At 41.0% G+C, this 24,266-nt stretch overlaps 1 protein-coding gene across 4 annotated transcripts in view; it reads left to right on the top strand.

Moving 5' to 3' along the window:
- Sema6a (semaphorin 6A) overlaps positions 1-24,266 on the top strand; it is a 128,968-nt gene that overhangs the window by 41,044 nt on the left and 63,658 nt on the right. The window lies entirely within an intron of this gene.

Genomic DNA, 24,266 nt, shown 5'->3' with positions numbered 1-24,266 from the left:
AGATGCCAAATTTCAATCTTAATACAGTGTGGAACAGCTGAGCTATAATTTGTTAGCCTCCCAGAACACACGGACTTCTGATAGGAACATGGGAAAAACCATTTATCTTTAGTTCAACGAAAATGAAATTCACAATATTTTAGAGAGCTGAAAGAAAAATACTAAAAATTGAGACCACGTGTGATAGGGTGTGTCTGCATAGTTCCAAGACTAGAACCTGGGTCATTACTTATGTGCAAATTATCTTTTGCCAATCATTGGAACCATTAGTAATTCATAAATTAGGATGCCAAGCAATGTAAACAGTGGTTACTATAAAAACTACAACATTTGAGTCAAATGGATGTACTTGCAGCCACGATGAATCACAGCCACCTTCTGTGAAAACAAATAGTTCTCTGAGCAGAGACGGGAGAGGGAAATTTCATAATTCCTCCCTTAATGTCCAGTTTTCTACTATCCCACAACTGCCTTATAACTATATCTCAAGTTACTAAAGCAACTCACTGAAACATAAACTATTCGCTTATTCACACCAGACAGATTCTTCATTCGCCCTGGCTAGGCTCTTTTTGGTTTTTCTTCTGGTTTTGTTTCAAGGCCTAAGGTTAATGACACCCTCAGAGACTAAGTGTCCACCCACTGCCACCAGAGCTTCGGCTTATTATTACGCCCGTTTCCCAACTAGAACCCATTAGTTAATTTAACATAGTCAAAGAAAAACTCATTTGTCTCCTTCAGAGTGCTTCCCAGTCAAAGTGACACAGGGTCAGCATTATCTGGTGGAGGGGGACAGTGAAATCAGAGTCCCTGGGTATAGCCATTCACAGCAGTGGAGCGGGTGATTGTGGGGCAGGCTATAATTACAGAGCCTCAACCATCTCCCACAGTACACTGGCAATCTGCTAGCACAAAGGTTCAGATCCTTAATCTGTTACAGCTAGAGTATCTATGCAGCGTCGACGCCATGAAGCACATTTCTGTACTGTCAGTCATGATTTAGTTAGGCGACTGCTGCTGTTTGCGTTTGGGAAACTGGAAATGTGGGTGCTGTTGAGCTTCTGCCTAGTTTTCAGACAGGAGGGTAGGATGAAGGGCTGAAGAAAGGCTATGAGCATGATAACACTTCTGTCAGGGTCCAATCTCAGGCCCATTAGCTGAGTGGATATTTGAGCCTAGTCTGTTTCAATATGCACGGAGTCATCTGTTTCATTAATTTACCTGAGCTGGCTTTCCTGGCACTCAGCTGCTTCTGTAACATCAGCTTGATATTAAATGCAGTGGGGGTGGGAAGGCAAGAGGGTCTCAGGTCTAGGTGGTTACTCTTCTTTCCAGTCGAACAGTTCCCCAAATGCACAATATATTCATAAGTGTGAAAGACAGCAGGTAGCTTGCTAAGGCTTGCTAATCGCTTTTGGTTTCATAGGATGAAACTGGAAAATGGGGAAGAAATCATGCACCCTGTTAATTAGCAGTATTATGCAGCTCTTCAAGAGATGAGGAAAGGAAGAGGAAGCAAAAGACGGGGCTACATATTTGTTGATTAGGTGTTTAACTCTAGTGATCCTAGAGAGTTGGGAATTGCTTTACAACCAGATCCACTTAACTGATATGGCTAAAGGAAATCTACAACTTAATCCTGCCAAGAGCTTGTTAATGGAAGAATACCCTGTATTGTTTCCTTCCAGCTTGTCTCTCTCTTTAACTTGTGTTTGTTTTTGTTTTGTTTTGTTTTCATTATTAATTTTTTAAATTGGTGTACAAATAATGGATTTCATTATGGCATTTCTTTTAAAGATTTATTTATTTTTTATTTATTTATGTGTATGTCTGTGAGCATTTGTGAGTTTATGTACACCACATGCATGCAGAAGCCTGACAAGGACAGAAGAGGTATCCCCTGGAACTGAAGTTGTAATTGGTTGCGAGCTGCCATGGGGTTGCTGGGAACAGAACCCAGGTCCTCTACAAGAGCAGCAAGTACTCAACTGCTGAGCCATCTTCCAGCCCCTCAGCATGGCATAAATGCTACAATGAAACTTGAGGATATAAGTTAATCACAAAAAGGCAGGTGCTATGTGATTCTGTTTACATGGTCCCTCTCTCTCTCTCTCTCTCTCTCTCTCTCTCTCTCTCTCTCTCTCAGCATAGATTCTCCCTCACACAAGCAGCATACTCTCTCTTGCTCTGGTAGAGACAGCATAAATTCTACATGCAAGATGTGTTATCTGTCCACTGTTACCATCTCTTGATCTCTCCCTACCCCTCCTCTTTCTTTTAGACCCCTTCCTCTCCTCACATAGTCCTCCTCCTGCTTTCACGGCACACATAAGCATACATACACATATATGTGTATATATGTATTCTACATATGAAAGAAAAGGCGGTTTGTCTTTCCGAGTCTAACTTATTTTGCTTAGCATGATAATATCCAGTTTCATCCAATTTTCCTGCAAATGGAATAATTTCATTCCTCTTTATGGCTGAATGAAACTTCATTTATATATAACATTCATCTGTTGTTGGACGGCTGGCTGGTTCCTTATCTTGGCTGCTGTGATCAGTGCTGCAATGAATGTGGGTCTGCAGGTGTCTACATTGCATGCTGACTTTGGGAATACACCCAGGGGGGTGGTATACCTGGATCATGTGATAGTTCTACCTTTAGAGTTTTTGGAAACCTCCACACCAATTTCCACAGTGGCTGCATTCGTTCACAGTCCCACCAGCAGCAAGGGTTCCTTTTCCCCGTGTTTGTTTTTCTTTTAATAAGCACTTGCCTTGAGCTTTTTAGATTTGAATGTGTTTACATTAATGACACCTGAGTTGGACTTTCATTTGTTGCAGATGTTTGTATGCTGAAATTTGAGCTGTTTGTGTTATAACTTAATTACATCTAAAGTTTATGCATCACCCGTTGACTTTTTACAGAACATTCTTACTACTTTCACACTACGCTATTGACTCTGACAGCCTGAGACTAATAATAAGCCTTAACTAGAACTGACTTACTTGATAAGAAAAAATAAAACAATTATCAAACCACAAAAATGTGTTAGGTCAGCATTTACGCAAATGTGAGGCTGAAAGTGTGTACTACCGCGTTCTTGCACATCAGCTTCCAGACGGAGGAATGGAATTTCTCCTTCCGCCTCATCTGTGCTTTCATCTTTTCATGGCTTATTGGGGGCAAGACCACTCTCCGAAAGTACTTTTTTAATTATGTTACCTTCTTACTCAACTTTTGTGCACAAGCATGCCACCAGTGCATTCGTGAAGTTCCGAAGACGACTTGCGATAGTCAGTTCTCTCCCACCACCATGTGGGTCCCGAAACTGAACTCAGGTTTTCAGGTTTAGCAAGTGCCATTTCTAGCTGAGCCATCTTCTGGCTTGGCCCACTTCTGAAAATATTTATGTGAAACATGCTTCCCTTCCTGTAGAAAAAAAAAATTTCTTGTATTGAAGTATTAGAATTAGATTATTTTTTAGCAATTCTAAATCAATTTGTTTAATTTGGCAATAATTGTTTTTTGGCTATGTTCAGCTTACCTTATCCAACACCATTATTTTATAGAAGAAATGCTCAGTTCCTTTTTTTTTTTTTTTTTTTTTGGTCCTCTGCAAGAGCAGTCAGTGCTCTTAACTGCTGAGCCATCTCTCCAGCCCCTATTCTTTTTTTTTTTTTTTTTTTTTTTTTAGTTAAACACAGGGTCTCGCTATATAGCACTGGTTATATTGACTAGGCTGGCCTTAAACTCACAGAAATCCACCTGCTTCTTCCTCCCAGTTGATGGGACTAGTCACCACACCCGGTGATTGTTTTGTTTTTGTTTTTAAGTCCAGATAAAAAGATGTTTAATGCCTAGTATGACTGAGAATAATTAGCTAATGCTTGCGTTTATATATTGCTGGTAGGAGAGTTAGTAACAGTTTAAATTTCACTGTGAGGAGTAGATAAAATAAATATCATCTTTTCACGCTCAAGGGATTCTGGACTAGCTATATCTTTCTCTGTTCTTATTTTATTGTCCATATAATTGAATAAAATATCTGCTCTAATGTAATATTAAGGTCACAGATTTAATAATACAGAACTTGGGGAATGTGAAATTTACTTTTCTCAAGATAGCAATTTGTTCCTGTAATGGGCATTATATGACTCAGTCATGCTCCCAGCAGTGTAAGCAGGTCAGGGACTCCATAGAACATAGAGGAGTTGTGTTACTGTAAAAACACCAGCATCTTACATTTTCTGTGCAGTTCAAGAGAAGTAGAAAGGCAAACACTCTGTGCCAGCCTGACATGTTACCAGGGTGTGTCTAGACAATACAGTTTTGGAAGTCAGCAGTACCTAAGGCTTTTAAAATAGAGAATCAAGGGACTGGAAAGATGGCTCAGAGGTTAAGAGCAGTGATTGCTCTTGCAGAGGTCCTAGGTTCGATTACCAGTACCCACATAGTGGCTAACAGCTGTCTATAACTCAAGTTCCAGGGGAATCTGATGTCCCCTTCTGACCTCCACAGACATTGCACAACATGGGTGCACTTACACACATGCAGGCAATACACTCATAAAATAAAAATCATAAATAAAATATAATGACTAAATAAAATAAAATAGAACATCTAATGTAACCACTTCAACCCGTTATGAAGTGAACTTAAAAAAACCGTAATGCCAGCCGGGCGTGGTGGTGCACACCTTTAATCCCAGCACTCGGGAGGCAGAGGCAGGCAGATCTCTGTGAGTTCAAGGCCAGCCTGGTCTATATAGTGAGTTCCCGGACAGTCTCAAAAAGACCAAAAAAAAAAAAAAAAAAAAAACCCCAAAAAAACCCGTATTGCCTAGACACACCCTAGTAACACATCAGGCTGACACAGAGTAGTTAATCAAGTTTTTATGGAAAATTTTAAACATAAAACCACAGCATTTTCCTTTTTTGGATCACATATGTATATGTACTTTATTTTGCAGTTTGTTATTAGCATGTCTGTCTCCCCCATAAATTACAAATCCTCTGAGGCTAGGGATACAGGTAGTACTATTCATTGATGCATTTATTTACATCAAGCATTTGTGAGCCCTTGCCAGGTTTACCATCTTGTGGTGTGGACAAGTTAGTAAACAATGTCCATTTGATGGATGTGATAGAGCACTCTCTGGCTCTGTGGATGAAAGGAGACAGATATTAGTGATTATCTGTCGGGGGTATTTGGAGACTTCACGGAAGAGGTGATGCTTGGAGAATATCTTAAGGTAAGGATGGGAATTCAAAAGGCAGAAAAGGGGGCTGGAGAGATGGCGCAGCAATTAAGACTACTGGCTGCTCTTGCAGAGGACCCAGGTTCAATTCCCAACACCCATGTGATGGCTAACAACAGTCTGTAACTCTAGTTCCAGGGGATCGGACACCATCTTCTGACTTCCATGGGAAGTACAGGACATGGGTGCTCTTACATACATGCAGGCAATGAGTATATACATAAAATAAAAAATAATAAATAAAAGATATTTATTCAAGAGGCAGAAAAGGGAATGAGCTACAGAAGTGGGGTGTGGAGGGTATGTCAACAGTAAAAATCACTGGGATTGAAAAAAATACCAAACCCTAGCTGAGGGAAAAGGAATGCAAGATGCAAAGGGAAGCAAAGCAAGCAAAAGAAAACCCCAGTAGAGCCAGCCTTCTCAATCCTTTGCTCACCTAACCTATCCAATTCAAATTCATGTGAGAAATTCCCAAACCTTATTAACAGTCCATTGAAATCTGGAAGATATTGTTAACCCTGGCATGAGGCAGGAGAGCCAGGATGTAGTGTGGAGTCAGGGCCACTCACTCCACTGCTCTGTTAGAAGATGCCACCGAGATTCTCGGCTTAATTCCTACTTGTCATGCATCACCCACTCTCATCTTTGCAAGAGTCACGGTGCCTCAACAGGGCCTTGCTCATAAATGGACAATCCATGCTCAGTTCAAATTGTTGGAAAGAAACTGAAGTAGGACTCTTTCCTCTGATGTGTTTGTAGTATCTGCCGAGCCAAGTAAATTATGACTAGCACAGTGACTGTAAATTGCTGGCTGGTTTTTTACATTGGTGTGACGCTGAAGAAAATGCATCCTAAAGAATGTTACCATCCCTTTCCTGAAGGAATACTTTAAATTGCCACCAAATTTTGCACCAAACTGCTATTACTCTCTTCTTAGAGCAGCAACAAATTACGGCTAACTCCAACTCAAGAGCCAGAAGATTGTGGTTGAGAAGTTTTGGATTCAGAGAAAAATTAAAAGCGTAGTAAGAAAACACTTTCAGGAAAATTGATGATGTATAAATATGGGAAATGCGGAAATTTCAGCATGATGAATGGTACAGAAACTTAAAGAGTCTTCCAAACGCCAACCTCAAGTAAAAGAGCACTGAAAGAAGGACACTTACTGCATGGCTTTTTATAGGCTACAGGCTTTTCATCTTAATGACCATGAAATGAAGGGGAAGCGCCACCATCCCATTTCACAGCCAAGAAACCCGAAGGTTACAGAGATGAAATAACCATGTCAGGGCCACACTGGCCACTAATGGAAGGAATCTCCTACTCACTAAAATACTAGCTCCCTGAAAGTAGAGACTTCTTAACTGATAACCCCGATACTCACAGCATGATCTCACACACTAGGAACCCAATATATAATTTCTTATTCCAGAATTCAAAGCCCATGTTTATAAAGTGCTCAAGGTCCAGTTAGTTGCAGAGACGATAAACTCTTGACCTGCTCTTACAATAAAGAATTGTCAAGATAGGCAAGTGGGCAGACATTCAAATGGAACAACAAACTAACAACAGTAAGACCATATGAAATGAGGAAAGTGAATAGTTAAGAGACAGTATTCCCTGGGTCTTTACTCAAAATACTTTTTCTTGTAGTAATAGAAAATTTTTCTTGTCATTAAAATAATAGCTAGAGCATCTGATTTCTAATGAGTAACTTCTAAAAGTTGTGTATGTGGTTGTACATACATGTGTAATAGCATGTGATCTTACCCCGGTTCTACAGGAGGCTGGAAACCTGTGAAAATCACTTGTTATACTGAAAGGTAATATCTTTAACTGACTGTAGCACTTGCTAGTAGAAACTCTGTAATTACTGTAGGGTTTTTGGTGGTGACTGTTGCCTATTTTTTTTCAAGGTTTGACAGCTGCCTTCCTGATGCTTACATGTTTCTTGCTAGGGAGCTGGAGATTCACAACTCTGAGCTTGTAATGAGAGAAAGAACACAATACAAATAACATGAAAAGAACTCTGAATTGGATATCACCAGAGAGACACATCACATATTCTGCGATGCTTTAATTGGAAAACAGTTCTTTCATGGGGTTACTTTCTCTTCAGCAGAGATAATTAAGTCTGGGCTGACACTGGTGACCAGCTACTGATGATATATAGTCAGTCACTAACAATGCAGCAATCAGTAATCAAAATTTATATTTCCCAGGTTACCAGAGCAAGGTTGAAGAAAAAGGTGGCTTTGATAAGACTGGGAGATGGGCTTCCTAAGGCATATTCACATGGCCTCTACACCATGGCATCTGGGTGGGTTAATTAGGTCTGCTTTCTTTCAATCCTGTCATAGGAGAAAGCACACCTATTGTCTATGTTTACATTAGAAATACTTTGCAAGCCCCATGCTGGCAAAGAAGTTTCTGTGTGGCTCCCTATGATTTTTAATGGATTAAATTATATTTGTAAGTGGGCTGGTGTGAGGGTAGGAGGGCGCAAAATAAACTTAGATGTTTTTAAAGCCTCTCCATGAAACTGGCCCAAGCACAGAGCTTTGAATCAGGATTAATTATCCCTGCCTGTGACTGAAAGCTGGGCAATGGAAGGGATTAGGATTATAGTTTGGAAACCCTTTGTGTATGTATCAGAAGTTCCCAAACTGGTCTTCTCACAAGTAGAACTTCCTGGGGGAGCTACTAAAATTTCCAAAGCCTAGGTCATAGCCCCCAGGCCAATTAAATTGCCGTCTCTGGGTGTGAGGCACAGACATCTTTAATTCTTGAAGCTCTCCAGGCAATTCTAACGTGCAGACAAGTTTGGAAGCTACTGGTTTAAACCCATAGTGTTAAAGATGTTTGCATTTGGCTATAGACCATGTGGTACGTCTAGTGACTGGTATGCCCTGTGGAGTCGGGGAGAGAACAGCCACATTTCCACAGGCACCGCTTGCCTCCATGTTTTAAGGTGGAGTTAAAACAGGAGTCAGAAACTACTGTTTCCTACCCCCTAACCCTAACCTTAAAACCCCATAGCACTAGTGACCCACTGAACGAGCAAGGCAGTTTCAAAGCAGATGCAGTGGACTTGGCTACAAAGAGCAGGGGTGTCAGAAAAGAGGAATTAAACTTTACCCTTAGCTTCCAGCTCAGTGTTTAAAAAAAGGCCAGGTGGTCACTTAACAGCTCACCTTCCAACAGGTGATGGATGGCATGAAGGATCCTCTTGCTTGTATCCACACATCATGGGCACCTCTCCAGGCTGCCATTTTGCTCAGTCATCCTGGGGTACTCTGTGATTGCTATACGAGAGATACATATTCATTCAGCTTTTAAGCAGCAACTGTCCCTTGGACACTCTCAAAGATGGATTTGACCTCTTTTATTGTTTGTTTGTTTAAGACATGGTCTGTCTGTCACCCCAGCTGGCCTGGAACTCACTATGTAGACCAGGCTGGACCCGGGGATCTCACAGGAATCCGCATACCTTTGCCTCCCAAGTTATAGGATTAAAAAACATAGAAGATAAATGAGAAAAAGGGCAATCAAACTAGAGAATTAGGGTCAGGCATCTGCCCAGAAATAAACATGCTGGAGGAGAAAAAAAAAAAAAATCCTATACAAAATACTGGAATCTCATTTGGTAGAAAATATATGAGGAGCATTTGCCTTGATCTCACAGATTCTTTGATTTCATTGTGCTGTGCCATTCTAAATTAGCTTTAAATTGGGCAGTCGTTCATATGATACACAAGTGGGTTTGTGGTTTTGGGCTAAACTACCACTACTTTACATATCATCTGCATCGCAGATAAACTAACCTTATCACTACATACACCAGTCTCCATAATTCCCATTCTGTATTCCAGAACACTGCTATTGACTGAACACACTGGAAAGGATAAGATCCTGAGAAAATTGTGGGAATTGGGAGGTTATTAGTAGGTTAAAAATCCCAGGTTTTCCTCCAGAGATAGTTTTTTTAAAATACAGTAATAGCGAGTTTTGTCTGAAAAAGAAGCACATGCACAAGAATATTTTTTCAAAGAAAGAATGTAGCATAAAAACGCACTTCATTCTCACCCTGACCCTTCATCCTCCTCCCTCAGAGACACTGTTACTAGATGTTTGCATATTGGAACAGATATGCACAACACGTTTTTTAAAAATCAGCCAGTCTTGGCTTGGATTTCAATTTTCATTAACAAAAAATAGCTGCTTTTACAGTCATTGTAGGACTACATGCACTGAAATTTTAAAATAGTTAATCAAACCAACACAGCTAACAAGTACAGCTAACAGTGTGCATGGTTTTGTCTAAGCAGCCATTTTGAATGATGATTTTACAAATATATTTCATACTTTAAAATAAACAACTAGTCTAAATTTATATTAGCATAATAAAAAAAGTCTTTGTTTTAGGTTGTTTTCTTCAAACCAGAGGAGATTCTTTTCCTCTTCCTGACCCCCAATTTCTCAGCTTTTCATAAGCTTCCATTGAGGTCTATGTCAAGCCCAGGCATCAGCGTGGGTGGAACGTTCCAATCAGGATAATATCTTTTACCCTTTAGCAAACAGACTGGGACAAGGATTTCACATTCCCTGAAGAAATAAAACACTCCTAGGCTGTAGATGAAGAGGAGCTGTAGTGTTCTGTGTGCCACAAATGTGTGTTAAAGGATGAGAGGTGGTCACCACAGAGGTGCTCTCCCCACCCATATGGGGAGAGGGAAACACCATGCTCCATAACCCACTGAGAGACCCTGGGAGGAATAAAAGATGAAAGTTCAGAGCCCCTCAAGCTCCAACCAGCAACATCTGTATGTCTTCTCTCCAGCTGACTGGCCCAGCTGTTCCAGTGTCAGGAGAAAGTTATGAATCACTGGGAAGGGATTTGAGACAAGAGTGAAGTTAAATCAGCTCATGGGGTCTGTTTGTCATTGGCAATTGAATCTCAGTAACAACCCCGGAGATGACATTCCATGAAGTCCACACACCAGAATCTAACTTCATGTTCCATTCATTAGGACTATGCTTCCTAGAGTGAAATGAAGTTGCATGGATGTTGTATGTCCCCATCCTCAGAGACCTCTGATTATTGCACGTTACTGATTATTGCCATCTCTCTCCTTGTAAACATGTTTTGATTATTGACCCATATCTATACATACTGGCCAGACTGGAAAGCTTGGCCAAAGCTTGAGGACTTGGGTCTTTTGATTCCAGGCACATTATTTCATCAACAGAGCCAGAGAGAAGCAGCTGTCCAGAGAGTCTTAGTCCACAGCAAGATTTTGCTGGACCATCTGTGGCTTCCTGCTCCAATCAGTGCTTCCTCAGGATGTGGGAGGAAAGGCTTGTCAGAGGATCTGAGAACTATAGGCAAGCAGACTCTCCACTGAGACCCTGAGTGTTGTGTAGTCTGACTCCACATCCTCTGTCTGAGTTCCTTGGACTGTATTCCTTCAGCCCTGGCAATCATTTGGCCCTCCTGTCCCCCAGTGTAGACCAGCTAACATTTGTGTTGCTAGGGGCATTGAAAGTTCCCTCCTTACGCTGAGCCGCAATCATTTCCTCAGTTTCTTCTACAACTGTCTCTCAGACACGTGAGACTGCCTATTGTTGCCTTCTACATCTCTTCGTTAATAGTAAGTTTTAGGAGTTTGCCATGTATTAGGCAGGTTCTGTTCTAGGATGTGGGGCCACAGGGATTAAAAAGACACATATGCCCAAGTGGAGCTCAAATTCTAGTAGAGAGGGACAGATAATCACAAACAAGAATGTAGTCATAAAAGTATCAACTAGGTTCAAATCTACTACAAAAATTAATCTGGAGAGATGCTCAGCAGTCTTAAGAGCACTAACTGCTATTGCAGGGGTCGGGGTTTCAGTTCCCAGCACCCACATGATAGCTGGCAATAGTCTGTAACTCCAATTCCAGAGGATCCAATGCCTTCTTCTGGCCTCTGTGGGGAGTTCATGTATGGGTGCACTTATATTCATACACGTACAAAAAAAATAAAGGTTTAAAAATCTTTAAAAGAATAAAATGATGGAAAATGAAAAAGATGACGTTATTTTGGAGGGTCAAGGAGGGTCTGTCTGAAGAAGTGATGTTTTATCTGAATCACAGTGATCTACATCTGTAAACACTTGTGTGTGATCTTTCTAAGCAAAGAGAGCAGTTAGTCCATATTGTAGGAACAACTCATGCCTGTGAGGAAGGCAAGACAGAGGGGGTTGGAGCAAAGTGGGAAAGTGTGGAATGGAATGTGAGAGGCAGGGAGAGAAGTGACACCTTTTGTGTTCAGGATGGAGGTTTTGATTTTGTTGTTACGGGAATAAGAAGTCATTGGAGAGTTTTGTATAAGGGAGGACATGATGTCTTCTGTGGGGTTTGTTTGTTTGTTTGTTTGTTTTTAGGACCATAAGTTATCATGTGGAAATTAAATTGAAGGAAGGCTAATTAGATGGCTCCTGCAGGAATCCAGATGGTATGGGTGTTGAATTCGGTTACTAGGATTGTAGATAGGCTATAAAGAAATGAACTGTAGGGCACATGCTTCAAACCTATAATTAATACCTGGATTTTACCCCTCGGTCTTTTTTTATATTTTATTTATTATTTTTATTTTATGTGTGTGAGTGTATTGCCTGCACGTATGTGAGTGCACCCGTGTCATGCAATGCCACAGAGGTCAAAAGAGGCCTTCAGATTCCCCTGGAACTGGAGTTAAGGACGGTTCATAGCCAACATGTGGGTGCTGGGAATTGAACCCGGGTCCTCTGCAAGAGCAGTCAGTGCTCTAAACTCCTGAGCCCTCTCTCCAGCCCCCTCCCCTCAGTCATTTTTTAATCTGTACAACATTGCTTCAGCTACTGTCTTCATAGCTGAGGCTTTCTAAGAGCAGAGTCCCTGCAGAGTCCATGGCTCAGTCTTTCCTACTGTCTTCCCAGACTGTCTTGGCTCCACACATTACAGCCATCTCCTCTGGAGCAAATGGATGAGCAGACCACTAGCAAAGGCAGTTTCTGTGCTTTGTTGACTATTGAAAGTAACATCTTCATTCAGTGTTTACTCGCTTGCACAGTATTTTCTCAAGTTTCAGCTTCTTGTTGTTAACTCCCCAAACACTAAAAGAGTAATCCATGAGGTACAAAAGCAATGTTCCTTTGGAATAAGATTTCTTTCAAAGAATGGAAACATTATTGATAACAACTCTCATTACCTGTCAAATGCAGCTTTTGTGGAAGGAAGGAGAAGCATCCTTCTGCCCCTCACTTTCAGCAAGATGGAAATCTCACCCAAGCTTCACCTGACTCTCTCTCTCTCTCTCTCTCTCTCTCTCGCTCTCACTCTCGCTCTCTCTCCTCATTGAAGACTCTGGAGGGTGCTTAGCCTTTCTTTCATGCCTTGGTGCTGCTGGAAAGAGCTGATTAAATAGATATGTGAAGACACGTCTGCCTATTCTTGCATAACACTTTAGAATGACTTTTCTTCCACCCTTTGGAGAGATGGAGACTATGTTAACTGAACAGGAAGAATATTGCTGTTTGAAAGGAAAATTATTCTTAGTCTTCTAGTCATTCAAAATGAATCTGGGGTCGGGGGTGGGGGATCTCCTTGTGAAATGGTATTCAAGCATTATTCCCCACTCCAAGTTCCATAGTCTTGGAGTTTCCATCTCATTGCTCCAACCCTCCAGCCCTTACCAGGTAAAGCCTGGTCAACCTAGATGGACCTCTACTTTAGTAGCCAGGGGATCAGAGCCTCTCCAAGCCCTTTATCCATGTCCTATGTCTCCATCTCTCCCGAAACAAAGACAAGTCGGTGCTTGCTGGGATCTTTGCGCTATGATGGGAGGCATGCCTGGGCGCCTTTGCTGGCCAGGTGTCTCAAATCCACTCTCTAATTTATCATTTCTCCTTTGTCTGACCTTCAGCACATTAATTTTGTTTTTGTCTGTCACATTCAATCTTATTTGATAATTTCACTTTGCCTCCTGATTCTGGTCTCTGGCAGAGATTCTAATTACAGTGATTGTCTGCTGTGCTATTAATTATAAGAATTGTGATTTTCTTTTTGATTTAAGGGTTAATTGGTGATAGCCATGTGCTATCTTTCAAGTAATTTGAACTACAGTAATTAACCCCATGTCCAGGTTACATGATATTAACTATTTGCTGCCATTTTACCTCACAGCTAAAATTGATTACCATTGTGTCTGATGCTTAATGTCCATTTAGAAAGAAACGAGAGGGGCAGTGAGTGGAGGATCACCTCAGAAAGGAGGGGGAGAGAATATGTCTTTCAACTCCAGGTTCTCCACTAAAAAAAATTCTGAAAATCCAAATTCCCGAGTTCTTTCTTTTATTTCCTAGTTCCAAAACTTCTGATATTAAAAAAGAAGATAAAAAATTAAAAGGAAAGTTGCAGGTGTTTGAAAATTCAAGGCACAAACAAGTAAAAACGAGGGCCTGCCATTGCCGCTCAGATGCTGCCTGCAATTGTGCCCGATTATCCATCAGGGAGAGAGATTACAGACTGCTGATGTTACGAACATTGCTTGGGAGGAACTACCACAGACTGCATAGAAAAACCTGTGCTGTATAGTTAACTCACAGGAAGGAGGGCTGAGCCCCTTGCACTTGGCTATCAGGTGGGAGAGAAAATGAAGCTCACCCAGGCCCAGGGGTGTCAAGCCCAGTGAAGCTGCCACTTCTATTGCTGCAAGTCATTGTGTACCTGCAGGAGACTTAAAAACCCTCCCTATGAAGATTGTATCAGCTTTCTGAGTCTCATTCATTTTATGGAAGCCTTTTCTTGTTGGTGTCCTACAGGGAGGGGAGCCTGGAAACCTGTCATTATAAGCACAGAACAGAGGAAATTAGGTGGAGGAAACTCACTCAGCAATTCCTAATCTCTGAATTATTCTTGAAGATAATGTGGCATTTCAAAAAATAAATCAGATTAATTTTTTTTAATCTCTGCAGATTTTACAGCTCACTATGGGGTAATCTGAGTTCCCAGTCTCAGCAAAGCCACACCAGCAGTTCTCCAAGGTCTTTCCTATTTTCATTGTCTTCGAAGGCCTCTGTTTTTCAAACCCTTGGAAAAGATGGATTTCAGAGCTTAAAATTTTTTAGGTGATAGAAAAATGACAATGGCACACATGCCCCAGTTGCATCTGCAGTGATGGCAGTCATCAAACATACTAATAGCTTTGCAGTGAAATATGTAAATATTAACTCTAAAGAGGATAAACAAAGACTATAAATGGCCTCATGCCAGTTCAAGTCAAATTTTGTCGCCAAATGAATAGGAACAAAGCTCTGGTTTTCAGGGGGCTTGTTTTGTTTTGCTTGTAATTGCCAGTAAGAGGCTGTGCCTGTGTTTTCCTGAACATGCTTACCTCATTCATATACAAAGGAATAGAATGAAGCAAATCTTGTTTTCCTTTAAACTTAAGGAGTCTTGAGGCAGATTTAAAAACGTCTAGTAACACCACCAGATGCTGTCCACCTTGGTATGTTCTGTCACTTTCCAATAAACACAACTGTAAATCTGATTCTGTGTTGTGATCCTTAAGTTACCTATGTGAAGAATCACATCATTAAGTAGCAGAGAGAGCTAAACAAACCCTTGACTTCCTGGAACTTATGTTCATTGGCCTTAGGGAAGCATGGGGGCGCGGTTAGCCTTAAGGAAGCATGGGCCGAGGGGGTGGGGGTTCAGGACTGATTACTGATTTTGAAGGTACAACTTTGTATTATAAAACTAAGTGAGCGTTTTTAGGGTGCAGTGTGTCCAGATTTGACTTCAATTTGAACAACTAGCAAGCGGGAGGGTCTGTTTACCCCAATGCAACCTGATAACTGCCTTTGGAAAATTCCTCAGTTATTTTGCTCTCTGTAAACCAAGTCAACCTCATGAGCCACCTTTTACATGTAAAGAACATGAACACAGTCAAGAAAAATGGTATTAATTTCAGGAAAACTTGGCAAAATCTACCAAATTTAATAACAGGTTTAAATGTGTGGGCCTATAATTTTCACCCCGGTCCTTGGGACATGAAATAGACTTTCTAAAGTAAGCGAGCTGGGCGTGGTGATACATGCCTTCAGTCCCAGCACTGGGGAGGCAGATGCAGGCAGATTCTCTGAGTTTGAGGCCAGCCTGATCTACATAACGAGTTCCAGGCCAGCCAGGGCTACACAGTGAGACCCTGTCTTTAACAAACAGTCGAAAACAAAATCCCATATAAAAAGTAAATGAAGTAAGTAACCCAAATGTGAGGAAATTATGGAAATTTAGGAAAGTGCTTCAATTTCATTTGTCTGGGGTGTGTATAGACATAGCCACTTGTAAAGACTCCACCATGTGTTTCAAGACTTTACAAAGGATGATGCTGTCTTATGAAGCAGTCTGTGTAATGATATGATGACTTTTTTTTTATAATTGGACACCATTAATCAATTATAAATTCTATTTTGGGCTTTTGGGGTGCAGCGAAATCATCAAAGCTCATTGCATAAGGCAGGGAACGCAGACAGAGGCGGGAGAGCAGCCAGCACCGGGGACCCACCAGCAAGGGCTTGGGTCAGAGACACATTTTTCACTCTTCTAATCATCAGACTTTTTAAACAAAAAAAGTCTATAAGCAAGAAAACAATGGGGAATTTGTAGAAGAATTTCAAAGTTTCAGTCATTCATGATTAGTGGCATTGTTCTTTAGTGCTGTTTTCCAGGTTGTTTGGAGTTTTGTATGAGCCATGTTTGAAGTTGACTTCCACTCCAAACTGGGGAAAAGAATCTGTCCTTGCAGTGTGGAAACCCAGCAGGCCAAGCAGAGGGAGGGTCAGAAAGGTTAGAATTGTGGCTTGGGAGATTCTGTTTTCTATTAACTGTACTGAGAGAAAACAAAGGAGAAATTATTAGAGTGAATTGTCCTTTCAAAAGACAATGATTGCTTTATTTTAGTTTAAATCTTTCCTAGATGCTGACAGAGGTTTATGGAAAATGCGAGTCACTAAGTGTCTATAGTTTAAAGTCGTTCTGCAAATATCTTCCTAAGGGGCTAAGAAAAGGTGTCTTAGACCTAATGTATGTTATTTTTGCTCTTTTTTTCATTTTAACTGAAAATTTTAAAATGTACAATTAGGCAGAATGACATAAGAAAGGCACACATGCTCAGCCCCTGGCAGCCAGTAAAGGTATCCTGAGTTTATACCTCTGAATGTCCTCACTCTTCACTCTTCTGTCACATCCTTGGAAGAAAGAAGTCATCAGACACAATTTTTTTTCTCAGTCACAATATTTTAAACTCAGTATTTGGTAAAATGAAAAAGTCCATTCATGACTTTGGAAAAATGTTTGACTTTCCTTAAGCAAATTTTCCTGTAGCCCAAGAAATAGACCAATTTGAGTCTATTTGAAAATAGACTGAGTGTCAGGAAATCCAATCTGCATGGTGTTGTCACCTGCTGCCCTGTCCTGGTCCTCCTATCTGGACCATCTGAGCCCTCAGCTGCCCAGTAAGCAATTGCAGAGGCTTCCCAGGCTTCTCAACTCACTCACCTCTGCAACACCCCACCCCTAAGGCAGAATCTTAAATATTTTCAAAGAATCACTGCTGCTTACATGTTCTATTTTGGGACTATGACAGGGGCTGTCAGGCCCATCTATTCCTCAGAGAAGTCCTGGGCATGTGCACGGGGTTCCCATCCCTGTCTACATCAGCATCTTTGCACACTGCTTGGCTCCTAGTAGAAAACAGGGAGTCAGTGAGATGGAAATCAAGCATTGGAAATAATGAACATCAGGCAACAAGCCAAGGAGAAATGAATGAATTTTGGCTCCTTTTCAGAAAGCAGCATCATGTAGGGAGAGCTCTGCAGAGGGGCAGGGAGTCCTCCAATTGCTGCTTGGCTTTGCCACTTTCCAGAAGTTCCTCATTTGGCAATTGACCCCACTTCTTGGGGTCTCTGTTTTCTTAACAGTAAGATGAAAGGGGTATTTGTTTCTGCAGCTGGAGCAGATGTTTGAGTTCAGCAATATTTTTTAAAGTTTAAAAGCGATGGGGATGGCAAAAAGCTGGGCATGCCATGGCCACATATGGTTGGGACTTGCTGATCTCTGAGATCAGGATAGCTTGCCTCAGTATTTCCAGATCTGCTGAGACCAAGTGAGCCCTTAGACTGTATCTGTAGCATCCAAGCAAAGTGCTTTGGAAGACTTGGCTCAGGGGTGTACATTTGGGGAGGAGCAGAGAGGAAGCAAGCACACAGCAAGAATCACCAGAAAGATACCACTTGCCCCCTTCCCTTGAAAGATAATACATGTATACCAGCCTTTACTAAAAACAAAGTTTTTCTAGAAGTATTTCTGAATTCATAACTGTTTTTCTGTGCCTTTTTAACAGTGGTTTCAAATCTAAAATGGGGCGTCTATTACACACAGTCAATATTTAGTATTACCCTCTATTGAATGCTGTCAGCATTCTCTAAAATGTTGAAGTTAGGTCTGTGGCATTTCCTTTTCCTCTGCAATGGGTGTTTTTATAACTCTGTTAATGGCCAAAAGGAGGAGAAAGAAAAGACCAGATGCTTTATTAAGAGGCTGGAGCTATTTTTTCTCCTTTTCTGTGAACCTTGTATCTTAATGCAAATATCACCGAACAAGTGGCTCTCATGGTCCCTGAAGACTGCATTCAGTGACGGTTTCAACCACAATCAATGAACCCAAGTTGTTTCTAATTCCATTTAGGAAGTGTCCTTTGACACGCCCCCCATCCTAGGGGTAGCAACATCCTCTCATCCTGCAGTCCTTGAAGCAAAGTTGGCCAGGTCAGTGAAGGACATCTGCTATTCAAACATTCGTTAATTCTTTACATTTTCCTCTTGTGCAAGAATAATAAGCAATCTCAGTCTCTGAAGGTCTCTAGCACTTAGCAAGGTGGATTTTCTACACAAACATCTACTTTCCCACCTCTCTGTGGGCAAAGATTCCTTACTCGAGAGATATCCAGTGTTTTATCAACCACTGAAGCAGGCAGCCTAGTTCTTACCCTTGACAACTGACACTGTTTCCTATGATATATTGACTTTAAAACATAACTATCGAGGCAGGCAGCAAACAGGCAAGCAGTCTCACTTAACACAGTGGTGTCCTGACATAATCAATTCCTCCTAAATCTGTGGTTGGGAAGCATTTGCATCTTTCCATCACCTTATGCATGCAGTCACCGGCCCATAAAGTGGAATGAGCCTTTTCGTGCCTACATGTTTGGAAGTGACTGTGGACTCTATGGATTTTTATTACTGAATCCATTAGGGCCTTTCAGCCACTCTGTCCACATAAGCACAGATGCATCAGCCTATATTCAGTTATTATCTTAAGTGCAGCCTCCATTTATGCCAGCTTCTCTGTCTCTCCTGTCTCTCTACCTCTGTCTCTTTCTAGCTCTCTCTTTCTCTGCAACCTTATTAATTTTCCCATTCCCTTGATACCCCAGGAAGGACATAAACTTTGGAATCACACAGACCTAGGTTTGAGAACTGACTCCTTTATGACTGTCACTTTTTACTAATGTGCAGTAAATATTTACAATATGCTGCCTAGGAATGTTAGGCCTTCTCCTGGGGCCTCAGTTTCCTTATATGTTCAGTGGGCATGATAAGGTCTATCTGTCTGAGTTGCTGTGATTATGTGATTATGCTTTGTGTAAATCCCAGCTAGACTTCCATTATGATTAAATGTTGACAATAAAGCTCTCTTTGGGCAGATTAGAACTGCTTATCCGAATTACACTTGACCCTGATGTTGAGATCAAGCAGCATTGCATGCTGGGTGCTTCTGGGCCTCAGCTGACAACCTCCCATGCTGTGCCCATTGGCACCCACTAGAATGATACTAGAGGGTTTGTTCCACCCTTCCTGTTTACCACACATAGCATTCATTACACGTGGACAGGTAATTGTCTCTAGAGTTTCTTAACCATATGCTGTTTAGGAACAATCAGGAAAAAACTGGAGTAAAAGGAGCCCAGTTACCACGTTCGTTTTGGAAAGAGCCCTTGCCCAGATGCTTGGAACTTTTTCTGCCTGTCTTGCCATAATCTCAGAGGCTGGCTGCTTTTTCCTGCCTTAGGACCTCTTTGCCTCAGTGTGGGTCCCTCATTGCTCTTCTGCCTCACTCCTTGGCTTAGGAGAGGCCACTCACTCCTGACAGTGGAATGTCTGGGTCAGGGTCATGCTCTGTGCCCTCCCTAACCTTCCTTCTTTTCTCCTCCTCCCTCCCTCCTCCCTCCCTCCCTCCCTCTCCCTCTTTCCCTCCCTCCCTCTCTTCCTCTTTTTCTTCCTTATTCCTCTTCAGCTTCCTTACTTCCCTCCTTCCTTTCCTAACCTCCCTTCTCTCTCCTCTTCTCTCTCTCCTTTCCTTCTTTTCTTCCTTCTTCCCTCCCTCCTTTCTCTCCTTCCCTCCCTTCCTCTCTCTTCCTCCCTCTGTCCCTCCCTTCTCTCCTTCCTTCTTTTGCATCTTCTTTGGAGTACAGTTTCGGAGCCTGGAGGAGTTTTTATATACCATTATATTTCCCATCCTTTCATTTTACAGGTGAGGAAACTGGGAACTGGCCAACCTGACCAATTTCCTAGGGTGGCACTGGCAGCATGCCCTTCCTTTTATTAATGACAGTGTGAATTATTGATTATCTTTAAAACTTCCTGTGATGTCAGTGGAAAATGTGTTTTTTAAAGAATTGCCAAAACTTTGTAGTGATTACCTTTGTTCATGAGGAAAAAGCCTGCTCACTACTGTTACTTCCCCTCTATTCAAGGCCACAGTTAGAGTTTCCAAGGTATGTTTTTTTCACATCATCACTACTTACTATTAAAATCTTTGTTGGGTGTGACCACTCTGGAAGGTGCCATTGTGTATAATACAACAGACAAGGTTGTATCTGTATAGCCAGGTCCACAAGCCATGTGTATTGACAGGGGCTTGTGGACTGTGTGAAGCAATCCCACTGGGTCTTCAAAGCAAGCAGCATCCTCTGATTTGTATGTGTAGGTGCTGGTCCCACAAGGTCAACTTGGTAAGGCTGGCACACAGAAGTTTACAAATAATATAAAGATTAGCAGAGCACCTTCAGTAACAGGGATACCCTTTACCTAGTGGCACAGACACGGCCCTCAGAACTTTCAGAGGTTAGGCAGGGAGGCTAATGGGTATGGAGACTTCCTAAGACAAAGAGATGCTTCCCACTGGAGCATCTCTAGTTTATCACTCCTCAGCTCCAGCCTTGCAGCGTGGAATTACGGGTCAGTACAACCAGATTCTTAACTTTTTAGAAGCAGCCAGAAATCTGGAATTGTAGGTTAAATTTCCCGTTTTCTAAGTATTACTAATTCACATTTTTTTCCAGTGATCCAACTTTGGACAAATATTGTCAGTTTGTGAACTCCAAAATCTTTGTCTTTCCCAGGCAGAGAATTTGACTTAGTATCAGCTAGGCCTAAAGTACTTTGGCTGGTAGTCTCAATATGACTTCACATTCTTCATCCATTTTATGAAATTAACCTGGTTTATTAAAACAAAGATGTAGCAACTGGTAGTGGTCTCATTCTCTAACTTCATAATCACTTCCAATTCTAGTGATACTTCCTGTGCCTCATGAGGGAGGGGGAGGGAGGGAGGGAGGGAGAGAGAGAGAGAGAGAGAGAGAGAGAGAGAGGAGAGAGAATACGTATGTACGAATGGATCGATGTTTCAGTTCTTGAACATTTTTCATTCTTAAATGTCATCAGAATAATTTACAGTATCTGCACACAGACCTCCTTTTACTCTTCTGTTGAATCTTTTATCTGAAATACCTGAAGGCCAGTTTCTTGGCCAATTAGCATTTCCAACAGTTCATTCCACCCCCAGGCAGCCAATGGTCACAGTATATTTGTGCATCACAGGTCTAATGATTCAATTTGGTCTTCAAAATTGTTGGGAAAAATTACAGTAAAAAAATTTTTTTTGTCTGAGCTCAGAGTTCATAGAACATCAGCACATTAATATTAGATGACCCTAAATAGACTTAGTAAGTTTACAAGACAAATGCCTATTAAAATCAAGACTGTTTTTAAGTCTTTCCATGAATTTTGTTCTTGGGGCATAATACCATTATAACTCCATAGCAATGGTACATTTTACATGGGCTCCTTTTCTTCAGGCTAATAGTGGCAGGCTGAGACAATTAGAAAATGCAAGTATAACAAGCTTCCTTTTGAAGTAAATGTTTTTGTTTAGAGTTCTCATATTGGCAATCTTCCTTTATCTAATTTTCTAAATAGCTGCTTAAGCCTGGGTCCTAGTTAATCTATATTAGCAAGTCAGAGACAAAATCAACGTGTGTTTGCAGACACCAATGAATATGCCATATGTGGGTAGCCCTTTTCAAAAGTTTTGAAAACACAGCTTTCTATACTGCAGAGGCCCATCTAGCTCAAGATGCTTAAACTTGGTGGAAAGTTCATGTTTGTTGTCCTGAGCCGGTTCATATCTTTTGCTGTGATCTTTGGTGGGTGACCTGATTCATGCTCTGTGGAATGGGAAATGGTAATGGAATTGAACAAGAAGGTATATTGTCTACATATTTAAAAGGGCTAGGGCCCAGAGCTGAGTAGGGAGAGAATAATACCTCCAAACTTCAGCTAAGATTAGCCAGTTCTGCCAGAACACTTTCACTCATGTCACGTGCATGTTAACCACCTGATGATGTGCTGATAGAAAGACACATAAAGCAACTATTATTACTGGCAGAGAGCCCTACTGTAAACCTGGAAATATTTAAATGTCAGATCTGAGTTATGATCCCTGTCTATGTAAGGATTAAAAGGGGTCATGGAATTGCATTCCATTTTTCCCGCACGCACTGCACTGCTCGCCAGCTTCAGGACTTAAGAATTTTCCACGAGTGATCTTGAGGTGGAAAGAATTAAGCTATAAGCAAGAAGCAGGGCTTTGTCTTGAGCTTGTAGGACACTTTTCAGAGGTGAATGCAGTTGTAGAAAGGTAGAAGCTCATTTGTCATGTCAAGAAAAATCCTTAGAAGAATATATATATATATATATATATATATATATGCCTAAGATTCTAAAGGACTGAGACCCTGCCTTCTGAGTTTCCTGTATTCTTCTCCATGCTGCAGTGTGCTTCTGTGCCATCCCGTTATTCTGCCCTTGGTAAAAGTTGTTGCTTCCTACTCTTCCCCATATGCCATCTCACCTGAAGTGTAGCAGGTGATGGGTTTTGTTTATGTTTTACTTACCCTTCTTATTGCTTTCTCCCCTCTGACGCTGAACAGGACCCATGAGAAGCAAACGTGACACATCAGAGCTTCTCTCCTCTGTATTCAGACACCCCAGATTAGGGAGAACTGGTGAAGGAGTGAATGAATGGACTTGTTGTTAACCCGCCTGTAAATACACACGATGTCTCTGGTAATGGATTGCCCTTGCGAACAAGAAATCATTCAAAGTTTAATTTTAATCTGCACATCAGAGATAAAGATAGGGAATTGTTTAGGCTTTTCTCTCAACTTCTTTCCCGCTCTGATTTTTAAAGATAAAGCAAATTAATTAATGTGCACTTTTCAGTTGAAAAAATGATTAAGACCCAGCTGTGTTTGTGAAATTATAACCTAGGATGCATCCAGGACTTGTTAATGCTTTTTTTGGCATGAAGAAAAGAGACACATAGGTATCTAATATTAAATGGTGTTCCACAAAGCATAAGTTAGCGGTTTGTTTGCCAAATTAACTTTCAAAGACATTTAGGTTACTAAGTTTGACATTTCTAAACATAAATCTTAAATGATTGATGGACTACTATAAAATAGCTTTGTTCAAAAAAGATAATCTTTGGCAGGCTGCTTCAAAGACTGCTACTCTGGAAAGATGAAAAGATACCCCGTTTTACATTAATTTCCCTGATAAATCAATGCTTACTTGAAACACTCCTGAGAATGATGTGATATTTACTGTAGCATGAAGCTGTGTTCTCTGTATCCAGCAGCTCCATGGGACTTTTATTTCTAAGAGGTAGAAGAATTTTCTACACATAAAGAGCAGCTTTAGCAGAATACAGCTGAGCCAAACAGTGGAGCTGGCACTTTTATTTACTACTGTTCTATTGCAAAGTAAATGTACAGAGATATGATTTTCTTTAAAAATCAGCAATACTGTTTCAAGGCCGTTTCATATTCTTTTCATAGTTTCCTTCACAGTATCTGAAATGATCTGCTTCTTTTTCAAAATAGATTGTATGATTTTTATTTAGGTCTAAGGTCACTGTGAAATTCCAAAGATAAAAGGTGAAAATCTCAACTAAGTAAAGGGTTCAGTAGAAAATGAAAATGAGCAAATGGGGTCAGGTGTGTGCACATGCATGTGTGTGTGCACATATGTGTACGTGTGTACCTGTGTGCATGTATGTGTATGCATGTGTGCCTATGTATACATATATGTGTGTTCATGTATGTGTGTGTGTGTACGCATATGTGTCCCTGTGTTTGTATATGTGCGTATGTATGTGTATGCATGTGTGCATGCTAGGGAAAGGGGTGTGGTCCCTGGATATCATTAGGTCACATGACATCTATTCTGACTTTTATAGTAAAACTGGAAATCTAGATTATTATTAGCAATCTTCAATACTGGCAGTGATTTCAAATTTCTAAGAGATGCTTAGGCGGCCAAACAAAACATGTTTAGGAGATAGCAGTTTTTGATCTCTCTAAATATGCTGATAAAGAAAAGTACCTTAAAAGAAAAAAAAAAAAACTTTCAGCTCTTTGTATTGTTTGGAATGCAGAACTTCATAATTGTGACATGGCAGTTACAATGGCCTGGAATGGCCCAGTCAGATGGCTGTGTTCTTTGTTTACAAGCTTTGCAAAAGCACTTGATGCAAGCGTAATGTTGGGCGCAATGGACTGGTTATAGTTCTTT

The sequence above is a fragment of the Nannospalax galili genome, unplaced genomic scaffold, assembly GCF_000622305.1.
Source record: "Nannospalax galili isolate Female #2095 unplaced genomic scaffold, S.galili_v1.0 scaffold128, whole genome shotgun sequence".
NCBI lineage: Eukaryota > Metazoa > Chordata > Mammalia > Rodentia > Spalacidae > Nannospalax > Nannospalax galili.
Note: the sequence above shows the minus strand (reverse complement) of the source record. Positions and strands in the feature narration are given on the sequence as shown.